Source organism: Tauraco erythrolophus, chromosome 6 (assembly GCF_009769465.1).
Source record: "Tauraco erythrolophus isolate bTauEry1 chromosome 6, bTauEry1.pri, whole genome shotgun sequence".
Classification (NCBI taxonomy): Eukaryota; Metazoa; Chordata; class Aves; order Musophagiformes; family Musophagidae; genus Tauraco; species Tauraco erythrolophus.
In genome coordinates, this window is record NC_141470.1 from 6714074 (window position 1) to 6730636 (window position 16563).

The window sequence follows — 16563 nt, forward strand, 5'->3', positions numbered from 1 at the left end:
GTGGAAGCAGAGCAACTGGCAATGCAGAGGCAAACCCATCTGGGCTGTCCTGTTGTGCCAAGACATTGTTGCACGGGTAGAAAAGCTAGTTGTGAAGGTACGTCATGTAGATGCTCACGTACCCAAGAGTCTAGCCACTGAATAACACCAAAACAACCAACAGGTGGATCAGGCTGCTAAGACTGAAGTTGCTTAGGTAGATCTGGACTGGCAGCATAAGGGTGAAAAATTTTTAGCTTGTTGGGCCCATGATACCTCAGGCCATCAAAAAAGGGATGCCACATACTGATGAGCTCATGATCGAGGGGTGGACCTCACCATGGATGCTATTGCACAGGTTATCCACGAGTGTGAGACAGTGTGCTGCAATCAAGAGTGGTTAAAAACCTTCTTGTATGGAGGCCGATGGTCAAAATGTAAGTATGGGGAGGCCTGGCAGATTGATTATATCACACCCCCACAAACTCGCCAAGGTAAGCATCGTGCTCAAGATGGTGAAAGCAACAAGTAGATGGCTGGAAACATATCCTGTGCCCCATGCCACTGCCCAGAACACTATCCTGGGTCTTGAGAAACAAGTCCTATGGTGGCATGACACCCCAGAAAGAATTGAGTCAGACAATGGGACTCATTTCCACAACAACCTCAGACACTTGGGCCAAAGAACATGGTATCGAGTGGGTATATCACAACCCCTATCACGCACCAGCCTCTGGGAAAATTGAACGATACAATGGACTTTTAAAAACAACACTAAGAGTGATGGGTGGTGAAAATTTAAAACAATGGGACACTCATTTAGCAAAGGCACGTGGCTAGTTAACACTAGAGGATTTGCCGATCAACCTGGCCCTGTCCAATCAAAACTCCCATGTACTGCAGAGGAGGATAAAGCCCCCATAGTGCACATGAAGAATATTTTAGGGAAGGCAGTCTGAGTTGGTCCTGCCTCAGGCAAAGGCAAATCCACTCGTGGGATTGCTTTTGCCCAAGGACCGAGCGCACTTGGTGGGTGATGCAGAAGGATGGGGAAGTTTGATGTGTACCTCAAAGGAATTTGATTTGGGGAGAGAATCACCAGTGAATTAAACTGTATTATGTTAGTTGCTAAATAACCCTGTTACCATATATCATCATTAGTACTGTTGCTCTACACTGTATCAATGGTATTACAGCAAGAATCACCTAAATTAATGAAGAATGGATTTTGATGAAATTGAGCAAAGTGCAGCGATGATGGAGCTAGAATGGGCTGGTGTCCAGCAACTTCCCTGAGATTGACACCTTCAACCCACGGACATGGATCATGCCAGATACACCAGCCACGAGCTCCAGATGCAGCGTGCAACAACCTAACACTGCACACCATCTCTGCTGACCTAAAAGACTGTTATGACAGATGGCGCCTTGAAGTCATGCATTAAATAAACTCAACGGACATGTTAGAGGGATGGCCCATAGACTAAGAGGATGATATCTGAGTGTGCATATATGTGTGTGTGTATATGTATATGTATATTTAAGACAGCAGCAGTGGTGGTGATTAACTAGAGAAAGTATGATCTGAGCATGACACAAATGGTATAGAATAAGTGGTGGATAATGTCCTGGGTTTGGCTGGGACAGAGTTAACTTTTCACATGAGAACTGGGATGGGGCACAGCGTGGGCAGCTGACCTGAATTAGGCAGAGGGCTATTCGATCCCATATGACGTCATGCCCGGAGAATAGATATTGGGGGAGCTAGCTGAGACAGGGGCTTTTTTGCACCCTCGCAGATTGGGAGCAGGCTTGGGTTCAGCGTGGTGAGCAATTGTACTGCTTGTTTTGTACTGCTCTTTTCATGAATGTTATTGTTGTTATTACTATTTTCTTGGGTTTTTGTACTGTCCTATTAAACTTGCCTTATCCCAAACCATGAGTTTTATGCTTTTCTTCTGATTTTCTCCTCCCATCTCACTGAGGGGAGGAGATTTTCTGATTTTCTCACCCATCTTGGCTTAGCTACCAGCTGCGCTAAACCATGACATCTATCTACAAAAAGTTACATTTTGGAGATGTTCTTCAGTTCACTTACTATTGATTTGTTTTGCCACTCAGGCTATCAGTGGTAAGTTGCTGTGGGACATTGACATATCTGTGTTTACATCCTAACTATGAAGGGGAAAACTTCATTTTCAGATATCATGGGAGATAACTTGAAAGAAAAAGACAAATGGTCTTGGTCCTGTTTAAAATGAAACTGCAGTGATGTTTTCACTAGCAAGCAAACTGGGAATAAATTTACTCAAGCAACTGAGACTGCACTCAATAAATTTTTGCTCTGAAGGTCTTGAATAATTCAGTTCCAGTAAGCAGAATAATTCTGTTTCAAGACAACAGAATCGGTCGTCTATATGTGTGTGATTGACTTAAGCAACTTGAGAAACTGAATTAATTAAAAAAAAATACACTAAAACAGAGCAACACAAAACCACACTGGAGATAGCCAGGTTTCCAGACCAGATCCAGGTTTAAGCTATAATGCTTTGCCATCATTAAAATCTATTAAAAAACAGAAAAATGTAAAAATAATGAAAGATAGGTATACTGGATAAGAAAGCTGCTATGAGGAAGACTTATTGCATATACAGAAGCCAGAAAGTCTTGAAGGGCTGAGGTAAGATAACCAAATGTATTTAATTCAAGAGCTACGTATCCATCATGGTAAGCTGAAATTATTTCAGTCTGCTTGGGCATGGATAAATTTGACCAGTTGTAAGGCAGGAGCCCCAAGTGTCTGTGCTGTGAGCACTGCCTTGAGAGAGTTGAGTTATGGAGAGGGGCTTAGTATTTCTTCTCTTGTCTCAACCACTCCTGGAGCAGGGATCAGGGAAGGTTTCAGAACTCCAGGAACAAGGGCCAATAAATAGGGGCAACCCTCCCTCCCCTCCAATTAGGGACTCTCTTCCCCCCCTTGGCAGGTCCAATGCTGGTGATCTCCTCCTCCCCCCTCGCCCCTTAACAATTTTTCTGAAAAATTGTTAAGTAACAATTTTTTTCTTAAAAGCTCTTAAATAACATAAGAGTTACCTTGATTTTCTGTAAAGCTGCATCGCTTGGGTGAATATAGTTGTGAGAGGGCAAATACAACTCAGAGAGGGCCCACATGTTCCAAGTGTTTGTTGTATAGAAGATTCCCATTAAAGTTGACATTTGTTTTGGACCTTGAGTGTTATCTCACCTTTGTCCACACTGAGGGGATTTGCAAATCTGAGTCACTCCCCCTCCCTTTTCCCAGCTTTTTCCAGGTAGGATGTGACACCAGTCATTGATTATTCTTATTTCTTTGAATTACAAGGATCAGAACTAATTACTACTGAAGTCTTACGGCACCAAGCACATGTGGTCTGTTATGATGATACTCATAATTTTTTTAGAAATTAAAAATATGTCAATTATGGGGGAAAAAACTTACTTACCTTTGCTGATCAGTGAAAGGTTGCTACAGAAGCACATGCCACAGTGCAGGCCTGCAGATGACTACAGTTGCAGCCATGAAAGGCATGTTAACACAATAAAAGACACAACATTTTCTGATTAGGGCAGTCTTAAAAAAGTATCTAACTTGCTCCTTGTGGGTTAATGGGTGAATAGAGCCTGACTTAGGTGTCAGTGTCAGGATCACTGGGAACTAGTCACAGGATTATCTGTAAGGTTTACATTTGCTGGCTAAACACAGTCAAGTCTAAGTTGCAATCATTGCAGGCTTATGCAATGCAAGACTTTTCATGTCTTTACTAAGGTTAGCTGCAGGGGGCTTATAGTCACGTTAAAGTAAGCACTCTACCTTGGTGCTCCCTAATTCATGACAGCTTGCGTAATTATTTAAAGAACAAAATAACTAACATCACTATCTGTTCCCAGCTGGCTTATTCCCTCCTGATTACTGTGTAAATGAAAATGCTGACTGGGGACTAAGATATGTATAAAAATCCTGGTAAAATGAGTGAAAGCAGATTTGGTTTATTTTTTTTGACATTTCAGAGGTAAAAAAGCAGCTGGAAGATAAAAGAAAGGACCTAACAACATTTTAAGTTGCCTTTGTGCTTAATGAAAAACATACAGATGATTTTTTTCTTTGGAAGTTATTACCTGGTTGTAACTGTCCAGGTTACATTCCTATCTGCTAAACAGATGTAGATACGAATGCTGCTGAATCTGGGGATGTAGCTGGGTTTGTAGTGATTCATTCTTTTCTTTTCTTTCTCCCCCTGCTAATAGATTTAAATCCCTCATATTTTTCTCCTCCTTTCCTTGCTTTCTTCTAAGCTTTATGTTTGCTTCTGAAAGAATAACATCTTCTTAAAATCGCATCATTACACACAGAACACTAGAATGGAAAACTCTAACCAGAAGTGTGCTGGTTTTTTTTTTTTTTTCATTGGCACTGAAATGAAAAAGCATCATCTTAAGGGTAAGGGAGAGGCTTAGTCTGTAGTGCCCATACTTCTGGACTGGGTCATACGTTTGTATGCTTTGGAGCCTTCAGCCACATCCTGGAAATTGCAGCAGGCAGGGTGTGTGCGGAAAACGTACGAATCCCAACTTGTAGGAGTTCAGAGAGACTTCATGATGACACCACTGCGGTCTGACAGGCCACGCCCTCCTTTTGGGACGAGGTGGTCTTGAGTGTTCTGATTTCCTTCAAATCCCGGTATTTGCCGGAGCAGAAGAGGCTGGTAGCTCTCCCCCAGGGAGGCTATCTTGGCTCCAAGGCTGCACCCCAAAGAGGTCCCCTATGCGCAGTGCTTCCTCAAGGTACGCCTTTTCCCACACGTATTTACAGCCCTGGGGCCTCCCCTCGCAATTCCCGGAATTTCGTTCCCCGGGACAGCGCTGGGAACACGGAGACCGCTTTCCGCAGTAACTCCCCGAGACACCCCACCTCAGCCTCGACCTGTCGGCACCCCGACTTCCCCGTCAGACCCCGCCCCTCGGCACTGCCCTGGGCTCTCCGCCAATCACACAGCGCAATCCGCCCCGACCCCGCCTATCGGTGCCCACCTCCCTTCCCGCCTCCGCTCCCCTGACCCGCCCCCTTGCCGCTGGCAGCCAATGGGAGGGCTGGCGGTAAGCCCGGCTCTCCAGGGTGTGTGAGGGAACGCTCATCGCCTCACCCGCTTCTTCTTTGTCGTGCTGCCGCGCTCAGCCCGGCCTGGCCCGCTCCGCCTGGGCGCTGGTAACCACCGTTCTCTCAGTAGGTGAGTGGAGCGGGGCCCGGGCAGGTACGGGGCGCAGGTCGCCGATCGCCAGCTTTCCCGGCGCGGCTCGGCTGAGCTCCGCCGCCTGCGGGCGGTGGACTTCGGCGGTCCCCGGGGAGCGGGGTAGGGGGCAGCGGCGGGCCGTGTTTCCTCTGTGCCTGGCTGATTCACTGCGGGCTGCCGCTCCACCCCTCCCTTCCCTCCCCCCGCCGGCCGGAACGCATCCGCAGCGCACTGTCGGCCGCGCTGGGGCTGAGGGAGGACGAGACTGGGGTCAGGCGGACGGGTTCGGTTGGTCTGTTTTTAGCCTAATTATTATTTTCATTAGGGCGAGTACGAAGTTCTGTGGTAAACGCGCGAGTGCGCCGGGTGCTGTTTCCTAAGCGGTGCTTGTCCTTGCTGGAGGAACGAGTGAAAACGCGGGTAGGGCGGGGGAGCGGGGCTGCTCCCCGGCGGTGTCGGCGGGCGCGGGGGGGCCCGCCGGGGGGGCGCGGGAGCACCCTGGAAAGGCGGCACGGTGTTCTTGGCATCCTGCTCGCGTTTTCGCCCGGCTGGGGTGTCACTGTCGCAGATGAGGGAGCGCAGGGCGGGGAGAGGATGGGGGCAGAGGCACGGGAGCGGTGTTGAGGAGTTGCGGGGGGAGATTCACTAAATCCGCGCCGCGTAAGCAGAGATGGCACGGTTGGCTCCTAACTCCGCGGGTTCGTGCAGCTGCTTTGACCCATTACCAGGGCGAGTTTCAGCTCTGTAGAAGTGTGCACGCAGCTTGGTATCAGTGGTGGTTTTTCAAGTGTGTGTGAACTACATACTTAATTGTGCATGTGTGTGTGTGAGAGAGACTAGTCAGTATGCTCATGTAATTACGGGCTGTGAAACCTATAAAACCCGCAGTCGCTGCAAACTGGTTTTGAGGTACACACAGAAAATATTACATTTTGTTCATGGCATGGCGGGTTTACTGGATGGGACTGCTCGTTAGACTTGTCGCAGAAGGTGGATTAAGATTTTTGCAGCGTCTCAACTGCATTTTCTTGCCTTATTTTCGCACAACTTTCATATTTTGTGCTATGTTTTCTGATATAAATAGAAAAATCAACCTAAAACATTACTTTAGCTTTAACCCAGTTATAACAGATCTATACTACTATTGATTGAACTTTTAACAGGAAGCACCTTTTTTTGAAAAGAGAAAAGCGCAAAGTAGGATCAAGACAACTATCTCATTCTTCCTCTTATCTGGCAATTTGTCAGCACTTAGAGGACAATCTTATTGAAACTCTGCAGTCTTGAAGAGATTATAGAAAACTGCTCACTTCCTTATCTCATGTTTGCAGGAGGTAGCGCTGAGAATGGGGAAGATCTAATGCCTTTCTCTGTTCATTAAAGAATTGTTTTCCTGAGTGTCAGACATCTTCGATTTCCAGATCTACAAGCTCTTTTATGTGTGTTCTGACCATTATATAAAAAAAGTATTGTTGTCTTCAGTGGTAATTAGCATGTTCTTTCCCTGTTGTGAGCATGTCGATATACTGATATAGACTTAACAATTACCAGTTTATAATAGCACAGGTGATAACTGTAGGTAAGTACGATGCAGATCTCTATTAGTTAGGAAATGTGACTACATGATTACACTCTGTCGTAGTTGTGACTTGGTTTGAAAGATAAGTTGGTCTCGGGGCTCTTTAAAATCCTAGGGTGTTAAATCCTTGATTCAAGAGCCCCTTACAGGAAGAGAACGTTGTTCTTGGTTAAAGAAAACATCAAACTGAGGCTTTTTTAGCACTGAGAACCAGAATAGAAACCGTGAAATTGCACAAGGTTTGGGATGTACTTTTTCCTCTTTCTTGCTCGCGGTCCTTCTCTCTGGAAGCTTTTGTTTGGCGTTGGCAGTGCCCTCTCAGCCCACGTAGAAACGCCTGGAGAGGCTCGGGGTGCCGGCAGCTCGGGGCGGGGCTGCCCCGCCGCAGGCCGGGCTGTTGTTAGCCTGCGCGGCGCTGCGGCGGCGCGACCTTTCCCCCACTTCCCGGGAGCGGTGACGTCAGCAGGCCCGGGGAGGGGGGTGGCGCCGCAGGAGCCTCCCGCGGAGACGGTGCTGAGTCGCCAACTCCCAGCGTTCCGGAGTAGAAATCGGGGAGACAAGAAACGCTGCAGCGTGCGCTGCGGAGCAGATAAAAACAAAAGACAAGTTCTGGAGCGATGGTCAGTTAGATCTGTGCTGGCAGGGAGGATGTGTCTGTTCACTGCATGTGAGGATAGTCGGAATGTTAAATCCCGAGCATGACTGGTTTTGGAAAATCTTGGGTAAAAGACAATTTAAGTGAATGCTCGTATTTAAAAACAAAACAAGACAAAAGCCAAACAAAAAACCCAAATCCAGTGTTTGTCCTAAGTGTGTATCACAGTCCTGAACTCCACTTGCTCAGAAAAACAAGATCTAAATGACAGAAAGGTATTCCTCTTCCCTCTTTTTCCAATTCTGCATTAACTTTAATTTGACTGGTGAATTAAAATTTTTTAAATTACAGAATGGTTTGGGATGGAAGGGACCTTAAAGATCATCTAGTTCCGACCTCCCTGCTGTGGGCAGGGACACCTTCCACTAGATCAGGTTGCTCAAAGCCTCATCCAACCTGGCCTTGAACACTTCCAGGGATGGGGCATCCACAGCTTCTCTGGGCAACCTGTTCCAGTGTTTCATCACCCTCATTGTAAAAAATTTCTTCCTTAGATCTAATCTAAGTCCACCGTGTTCCTGTTTAAAGCCATTGCCCCTTGTCCTATCACTACACACCCTTGTAAAAAGTCCCTCTCCAGTTTTCTTGTAGGCCCACTTTAGGTACTGGAAGACCGCTATGAGATCACCCGTATCCTCTTCTCCAGACAGAACAACCCCAGCCCTCTCAGCCTGTCTTCACAGAAGAGGTGCTCCAGCCCTCTCATCATCTTCATGGCCCTCCTCTGGACCCACTCCAACAGCTCCATGTCCTCCTTATGTTGGGGACTTGAGAGCTGAATGCAGTATTCCAGGTGGGGTCTCACGAGAGCAGAGTAGAGGGGCAGAATCCCCTCCCTCGACCGGCTGACCACCCTTCTTTGTATGCAGCCCAGGACACAGTTGGCTTTCTGGGCTGCAAGTGTACATTGCCAGCTCATGTTGAGCATCTCATCAACCAGCACCCCCAAGTCCTTCTCCTCAGCGCTGCTTTCAATCCATTCAGCATTCTCCGCTCAGCCTGTATTTGTGCTTGGCATTGCCCTGACCCATGTGCAAGACCTTGCACTTGGCCTTGTTGAACTTCATTAGGTTCTCACAGGCCCACCTCTCCAGCCCTCATCCAGGTCCCTCTGAATGGCATCCCTTCCCTCCAGCGTGTCCACAACACCCCTGAGGAACACCACTTCTTGCTGATCTCCACTTCATCATCAATCTGTTGACCGCATCTCTTTGAGTGCGACCATCCAGCCAATTCCTTATTCGCTGAGCGGTCCAACCATCAAATCCATGTCTCTCCAATTTAGAGACAAGGATGTTGTGTGGGACAGTATCAGATGCTTTGCACAAGTCCAGGTAAATGATGTCAGTTGCTCTTCCCTTATCCTCCAATGCTGTAACCTCATCATAGGAGGCCACCAGATTTGTCAGGCACAATATGCCCTTAGTGAAGCCATGTTGGCTGTCACCAATCACCTCCTTGTTTTCCATGTGCCTTAGCATAGTTTCCAGGAGTATCTGCTCTGTGATCTTACTGGGCATATAGATGAGACTGACTGGCCTGTAGTTCCCTGAGTCTTCCTTTTTTCACTTTTTAAAAACAGGGGCTATGTTTCTTCTTTTTCAGTCAGTGAGAACTTCACTGGACTGCCCTGACTTCTCAAATATGATGGATAATGGCTTAGCAACTTCATCTGCCAGTTCCCTCAGGGCCTGCAGGTGCATCTCATCAGGCCCCATGGACTTGTGCACCTCAGGTTCCTTAGATGGTCTTGATCCTGATCCTCTCCTACAACAGGTGATTCTTCATTCTCCCAGTGCCTGCCTTTGCCTTTTGCAACTTGGGTAGTGTGGCAAGAGCACTTGCCAGTGAAGACTGAGGCAAAAAAGTCATTGAGTACCTCAGCCTTGTCCGTATCCCAGGTAACCAGGTCTCCCATTTCCTTCTGGAATGCACTCAGATATTCTCTAGTCCTCCTTTTATCACTGATATACCTATAAAAGTTTTTCTTGTTGCCCTTGATATCCCTGGCCAGATATAATTCTATCAGGGCTTTAGCTTTCCTATCTTGATCTCTGGTTGCTCGAACAATTTCTCTGTATTCTTCCCAGGCTACCTGTCCTTGCTTCCGCCTGCAGTAGGCTTCTTTTTTGTGCCTGAGTTTGTCCAGGAGCTCCTTGTTCATCCATGCAGGCCTCCAGGTGTTTTTGTCCAACTTCCCCTTTGTTGGAATGCATCACTCCTGAGCTTGGAGGATGTGATCCTTGAATATTAACCAGCTTTCTTGTGCCCCTCTTCCCTCCCTTGGTCTTCCTGGTCAGGTGGCCTGTAGCAGACCTCCGCTATAATGTCACCTGTCCCTGCCCTCCCTTTAATCCTAAGCCATAAGCTCTCAGCTGTCTCCTCATCCATCCCCAGGCAGAGCTCCATGTATTCCAGTTGGTCTTTGACATAGAAAGCAACACCTGCTCCTTGTCTCCCCGCCTGTCTTTCTTAAAGAGCCTGTATCCTTCCATTCCAACACTCCAGTCGTGTTTGGAATGTTTGGAACTGATTCATCAGTCTTTCAGCCTTATTCAGGTCTTTCAACCTTGTACAGTGAATGATTATTGAACTACTGTGAGATCAGTCCATTCAGTTTGCCTTTGGTCTCCAAACATTGTCCATCTTCCAGGATCTCTGATGTTCTAAAATGTAACATCTGGCGTTTCTCATAAATGTCCTGCCATTCCAGAAATATTTGTTGTTATAATGAAGACAATAGTTCTTTACTGCATGAGCATAGAAGCTCATTAGTGCAAAGAGAAAAGGGGAACTTTTCTCTTTCTAAAAGAACTCTTATGATCTAGATACCTAGGTATGTCTTTTATTACAGTATTAAAAAGAAATACCCAGATCTTAGAACGTAGTTTTTGTGGGGTGGGGGAGATTTCTGCATGGTGTGATAACTGTGCAGTGTTTTATTTTTGTATGCTTATCTCTTACTCAGCAAGATCATTCTGAACTTCTAGAATGTTAGAGGAGGCAGCTTGATGGGATGTGTGCAATACAGCATGTATTGCAATAGAGACTGCGGTCATCTACAACGTCTAGAAACAGTATAGTATGTCCTACTTTGTTTAGGGGGGAAAAACTCCGTAAATAATATGATAGCTGTAAAAGTACCTGTTTTGATTACAGTTGTGGAGCATGGCAGTGTTTTGAGTTTTGTGGTTCTCTCTTTTTTTTTTTTTTTTTTTTTGAAGTGTATGTTTTGGAACCATCTTTTACAGGAGCATGCTATTTGGGAAGAGGAGGAGAGAGGCCATATGATCCAGAAACTGTAGGGTTTAATATTCCTTAGTGTTAGCTTAGTAATTAACATATTGGCTGCTATAGCTGGTCTCCTCTATGTATTTGCCTGACTGTCTCTGGTTTGATCAGGTGAGAAGATGACTTACTAGCTGTGGCTTTTCTCCTGGAATTTCCAGTGAAAACAGTCTGTTCTGTGAACATGTCTCCGAGAAATCTTGATGGCTTTTGTGTTGACAATAATGGAAGTTTAAAGCCTTCAAGCAAACGCTTGGATGTCTTAAACTGAAAGCTGAAAGTACCATTGGAGTCTAGCCCCTGAGATCACCTTGCTTATTGCGCTAGCAATAACTGATCACCAGTTTGAGCCCACAGAAATGACTGAGTGGGTAGCAGATGAGCTCTCTTTCACTTCATAGTTCCTCATCATCTCAGACCTGTTAAATGAAGACAGATTGAGCCACGTAATATATTCATCCAGTGTAATGGAAAACAGTGTTTCAAAACTGCTGTTAGTGAGTATTCTCTCCTTTGCCATCAGTTTTCCTAAAATGGGTGCAGTCTGATCCAGTCCCTCTGAGCAGTTGAAATCTGTGTGTGAATCAGAGCTCTAACTGTTTTTCTTGACTTTCTCTTTCAGAGCTACGACTGTTTGCCATTGCTGTAGTGTAACATCTATTAGGAGCTAGCAGCATTGTAATAAATCTGCCTCTCAGTGTGTCCTAACCTATGCAAGATCCTAGCTACAGTGAGCTCGCTGGACAGAAGATTTCTGTGTGAGAAATAGATCTCAAGTCCTCTTTTAAGGAAGACAGCTCTTCAGGTATGCTTACATTTCATTCACTGGTCTATTTGTTGCTCTCTCTTCCCTTCTATATATGGCTGTTGCTCCAGTTTACCATTTGGGAAGGAGATAAAGAAATTGGCCGAAGATTGCGAAGGAGATACCTGCAGAGGGCAGCTAATATCTACCCACAGGTGGTCTTGGAAAACTGCTGAGGACAGTATACAAGCTGACAGATTTGTCACTGGAACAGCAAGTTACTTGCAAACTCCTTAGCTGTTCTGATTTCAGACTGTCTTCTGTGGGTGAGGTTTGCAGTCGGTCCCAGTGTTGATGTACCTTCGACAAATACATGTATTCAGTTCTCCACCTTGGCCTGAACCACAGCATTTGTTCATTTTTCAGATGTGAGAAGTCTTTAAGATAATTTGCAATTCCAAGGGACCAAATAATAACCAAAGATGAGAAATTTATATGTCAAATGGTGGCTGTTGGAGGAGAAGCTTCTGTCACTTTCCAAGTGATTTAAGACACTTCAGTCATGGAATAGTAATTTTACTTTGGAAACCCTAGGAGAGAGAACTGCTGCATGAACAACAGATCCAGCTTTTAGGAGGTTTAAACTGGTTTTAGCATGTCAGTCACAACTAAAGTGGCATGAGGGAAGCTGTCAGTTTAACTTTATTTTCATTAGATCAAATAATGATTAATTGAATGCTATGTTAATTCAAGTTTTAAAGGAGAGTGATTCTTTGGTTTCTGTTTTATTTCTGTGCCATAGTCATTAAGTTCACCTGAGAAGCCCTGTCGTGTGAATTTAATCCACATGACTATTTATTGCACAGAAATCATTTGGCATCACTCCTCTCAGATTTCTCTTAACGATTTTGTGTCAGTAGAATATGATTAATCATTGTAAGGTAGGTGATTTATTGTTAAGATTTGAGAGTGGCAAGTGTCAGTGTCTTTATATGCTGAAGCATGATCAGATATTATTGAAGGTTAGTATGCAAGGAAGCTATTTAGAAATATGAATTCTCAAATGAATAACAGTGGTTAATCTTTATAGTAAGTTTAGAAGTCAGCACCTTGCATAGTGTCACGTGAACTATGAATAAGCTCTCTACTTTTTCTGAGATTTTGATACGTTGTTACCAATTTGCAGAAGTGTAGTATACTTCTGCAAATTGGAAGAAAGTGGGATTAACTAGTAGAATATCCAAGAAACAGATATGAGAGAGAGCAGACAGTCTTTTTGGTCATATGTTTAAATGTTTGAGCTGTGTATTTTATGTTGTTTACTGAAGATTTTACAGATCAAAACCTGAATTTCTTTTGAAAGGCATAAAACTCTAGACAACTTTGATCTTTGTTTGCATTTCTGTTAAACTGAATGCTTTTTCTTTAACTTTAGTTTAAACTTTGTTCAGCTGTGCATCAAAGGAGCACCAGATGCACATGAGTAAAAATCTTTTTGGCATCCTTTTGGCATTCTCTGATTAGCTGCCTTACTTAATTAGTAATTAAGTAATTCTCTGATTAGCTGCTAGAGGGTCACTCTAGCCTTGTCCTGGTTTCAGCTGGGACAGAGTAAGCTCTTCTTTTTAACAGCTAGAAGAGCTCTGTGGTTTGGTTTTAGTCTGAGACTTGCTCTGAGAAGAATGCTGATAGTGCACTGATGTTTGTAGTTGGCATTGAGGTCTCAAGGACTTTTCAGCTGCCGTGTTCTTGCTGGTGTGCAGGAGCACAACAGGATAGGGGGGAGCATGGCTGGGACATAGGGTCCACAACTCTCCTTATGATTTGTACTTAGACTTAGGACTGAGGGCCAAACTGGCCAATTAGTATTCCATATCATGCAGCGTCATGCCCAGTATAAAATGAGGGTCAGCCGGAAAGAAGGGCCTTTGCTCTTCCGGGACTCTCACTCTTGGACTCTTGGAGTGCTCTCTCTGTCTCGCTCTGTATTTTTGGGCCTCTTGCTCATCTGGGATTGCAGTGTTGGAACTTAACTGTTTCGGGATCGTTAGTTCGGGATGGGATGGGCCTTGGCCAAGGGATGGTGAGCAATTACACTGTATATCACTCATTTATATATATTTATCATTGTACATATACGTATATATTCGTGTAGTAGTAGTATTAAATTGTTCTTATCTCAACCCACGTGTCTCTTTTCCTTTTCTCCTTTAATTCCCTTCCTCATCCCCAGGGGGGATTAGTTGCCGGAGTGGCCTAAACCACGACAAGCCTTAGGGCAGAATTTTGGTGTTTGTCAGATAGTGATGGGGAGGCAGTCACTCACATAAGAGTGGATGGGACTTGAGTTACTGAGTCAGTGCTGGATGCTGCTGTACAGCATATACTTCAGTGTCTGAATCTATTCAGTGTCTGAATCTGTCTGAATCTATTGCATTTACAGCAAAGTCCATGAGAACGCTTTACTGAAGTCACATTGGTTTTGTTAGTAATAATACAGGCTTTCTTGATTTAATAGGAACAGTCAATGTTTCCTCTAGCTAGGTATATACATGTAACATAAAATTCCAAGGGCTTATTTTTATTAGGAGTTTGTTCTGTTTGCCACCATATCACTGCAGTATAGATGACACTTAAGGTCAGCTCCAGAAATCTACCTGCTGAATCCACAGGATTTCTTGTTCAGGCTTGAGAGTTCTAAAGGAAGTTTATTTTTTGAAGCAGATCTATTATAAAAAGCTCCTACGTTAAATTTCATAAAGCATCTCTGCTAGGTATACAGTTAAAACTGTATAAAAAAGTAGGATTGATGCTTCAAACCCTTAATCCTCTTAGTGGCTCTTCACTGGACTCTCTCCAGTAGTTTCATTTCTCTCTTTTACTAGGGAGCCCAGAACTGGGCACAGTATTTGAGATGCGGCCTCACCAGTGCTAAGTAGAAGGGAAGAGTCACCTCCCTCAGCCTGGTGGCAACACTCCTCCTAATGCACCCCAGGATTCTGTTAGCTGCCTTTGGTGCAAGGGCACCTTGCTGGCCGGTATGCAACTTGCTGCAAAGTGGCTTTCCAGCCAGTCACTTTCCAGCATGTTCTAGTGTATGGGGTTACTCCTTCCTACGTGCTAGACTTTGCACTTCTCTTTGTTGAACTTAGTAAGTTTTCAGCCTGCCCATTTCTCCAGCCTGTTGAGGTCCATCTGGATGGCATTGAAATCCTCTCATCTATCAGCCACTACTCCCAGCTTCAGTCCCTGTACATGTAAATCCATCTGCAGTTTAGTGTTTTTTTTCTTTGTTTTTTTGCTGTCTTCAACCTTTTAAATAGGTTTGACAGCTACTATTTTTGCATCAACATCTGGAAGGATGTCAAACTGATAGACTTCAGAACCTCTGCAGAATTCAGACAGGTGAAGACATACTTGATGAATGTCACAAAGACAATTACACTTACAAAAACTTTTTGGAAGACTCGTAACTCTTTACATTTGTGTAAGAAGAGATGCCTGATGTAAGTATTTCATACATTTTTGGTTTGAAGAACCTTGTTTGCATGAGTCTTTTTCTACAAAAACAAGGAACTGAACCTCCCTTGATTATCTGTAGATTGCATCCACTTCTGGGATGGCTGTATAGTTCAATGCAGCCATTAAACTGTAGTTGGTGGCAAAGTGTGGAAGTAAACTAAGATGCTACAAGTTATTTTAGGATGTTGGCACTGACTTTGTTGTGCTTCACTACATATTATTTCATTGCGAGCACACTACCTAGGCAAAGTCAGCTGCCATAGGGTAGTCTGAATCACTTTGTGTAGGTGGTACTGAAGGCTTGGGTTGACAGGAGCATCAGTAACAGAAATCTGAAGAAAAATTTGGAATAATGCACCAGGAGACTTGGGTGGACATCTCGGTGCTTGAAATTTTCTTGTATTTAGTTCAGAATCTGGTATGAAATCAACAGATTTGAGCATAAACAATTATTCATTGATTCGTGTAAAACAAAGTGCCTTCATAGTTTTGGCTTTCTAGGAGAACAGAAAATGCAAATTTCTGTAGTAATAGCTTAAACAGGTGAGAGAAAATACTTGATCACTGCCTCAGCACAAACACAGCACAAATGTTCTAGTGTTTTAATACTGGCTCTCATTTCGTTAAGTCTATCCTCAGGCTCTTGGAATTCAGTGATTTATCCTGAAGTGTCAAAATATGTTAATGAATGAACATACAAATGAAATGCTTTTGATGTCTATTTTCTTCCAAAAGCTGTAGCAAGCTCATCTCCTGAAGGGAGATCTGATGTGTGGACTATAAAATACTGGATAAAACTTCTTCAATGTTTTCAATATTTAAACAAGTTTCAGAGCTGAAGTCTTTTAAGAGAACTTGAGAGCTCCAAATTTTTTTTCCTGTTCTGTATGGCTGCTTGTAACATTCAAACAGTAACTTACTGCTTTGCGTGTTGATAGAAATGGAATTTTTTCCCCTTTTTCTCTTTGAAATAAACTGGTTTGGGGACAGAGAAAGACTCGCTTGGTTTCTCACGACCTTCTGAGTTCAGGGTGTCGAGCTTTAAATGGAAATCTTAATATAGTTGTAAGTATGTTACCTAACTAAAATTGGGTTTAATGTACTTGCAACTGATACCTCTCTCCACTTCCCATCTTGAAAACGTCCTTAAGCAATGTAATTGTAAATTGTTAGTATCACTCTTTTCTCCTTACCAGTCTCTATTCCTATTTGAAACCTGAGTGCTAAGCTAAATTTTGAAATTGTAAGTTTGTTTTAAGAAAGGAGCAAAGAATTCTTCAAGGTCAGATTTCTGGATGGGTTGTTTTTGGTGAGATTTTTTGTGGGGTTTTTTTTGTTTTTTTTTTTTTACTTTTAAGCTTGCTAGTAGGAACTTGGGAGAAGTCAGAAGACACTACCTGTGTGATAAGATGCTTCTCATTGCGTTATTGGTGGTACCTTTTATCTGCATGAAGTTATGAGGTCTTCCAGGTGCTTCTGAATTCAAAACTGCCATCATAATTAAAGATGCAGCATGTTCTAGCTCTTA

The 16563-nt window shown here is 44.0% G+C and overlaps 1 protein-coding gene and 1 long non-coding RNA gene across 3 annotated transcripts in view; both read left to right on the plus strand.

Moving 5' to 3' along the window:
* Positions 1–16563, plus strand: part of LOC147528499 (uncharacterized) — a 131784-nt gene that overhangs the window by 17645 nt on the left and 97576 nt on the right. The window lies entirely within an intron of this gene.
* The window catches only part of CPT1A (carnitine palmitoyltransferase 1A), a 57463-nt gene continuing 46050 nt past the window's right edge, over positions 5151–16563 (plus strand). The window contains exons 1-2 of the mRNA XM_086613060.1: positions 5151–5243; positions 11391–11573. The gene's annotated coding sequence lies outside the window, so the exon portion shown is untranslated. The remainder of the gene's footprint in view (positions 5244–11390; positions 11574–16563) is intronic.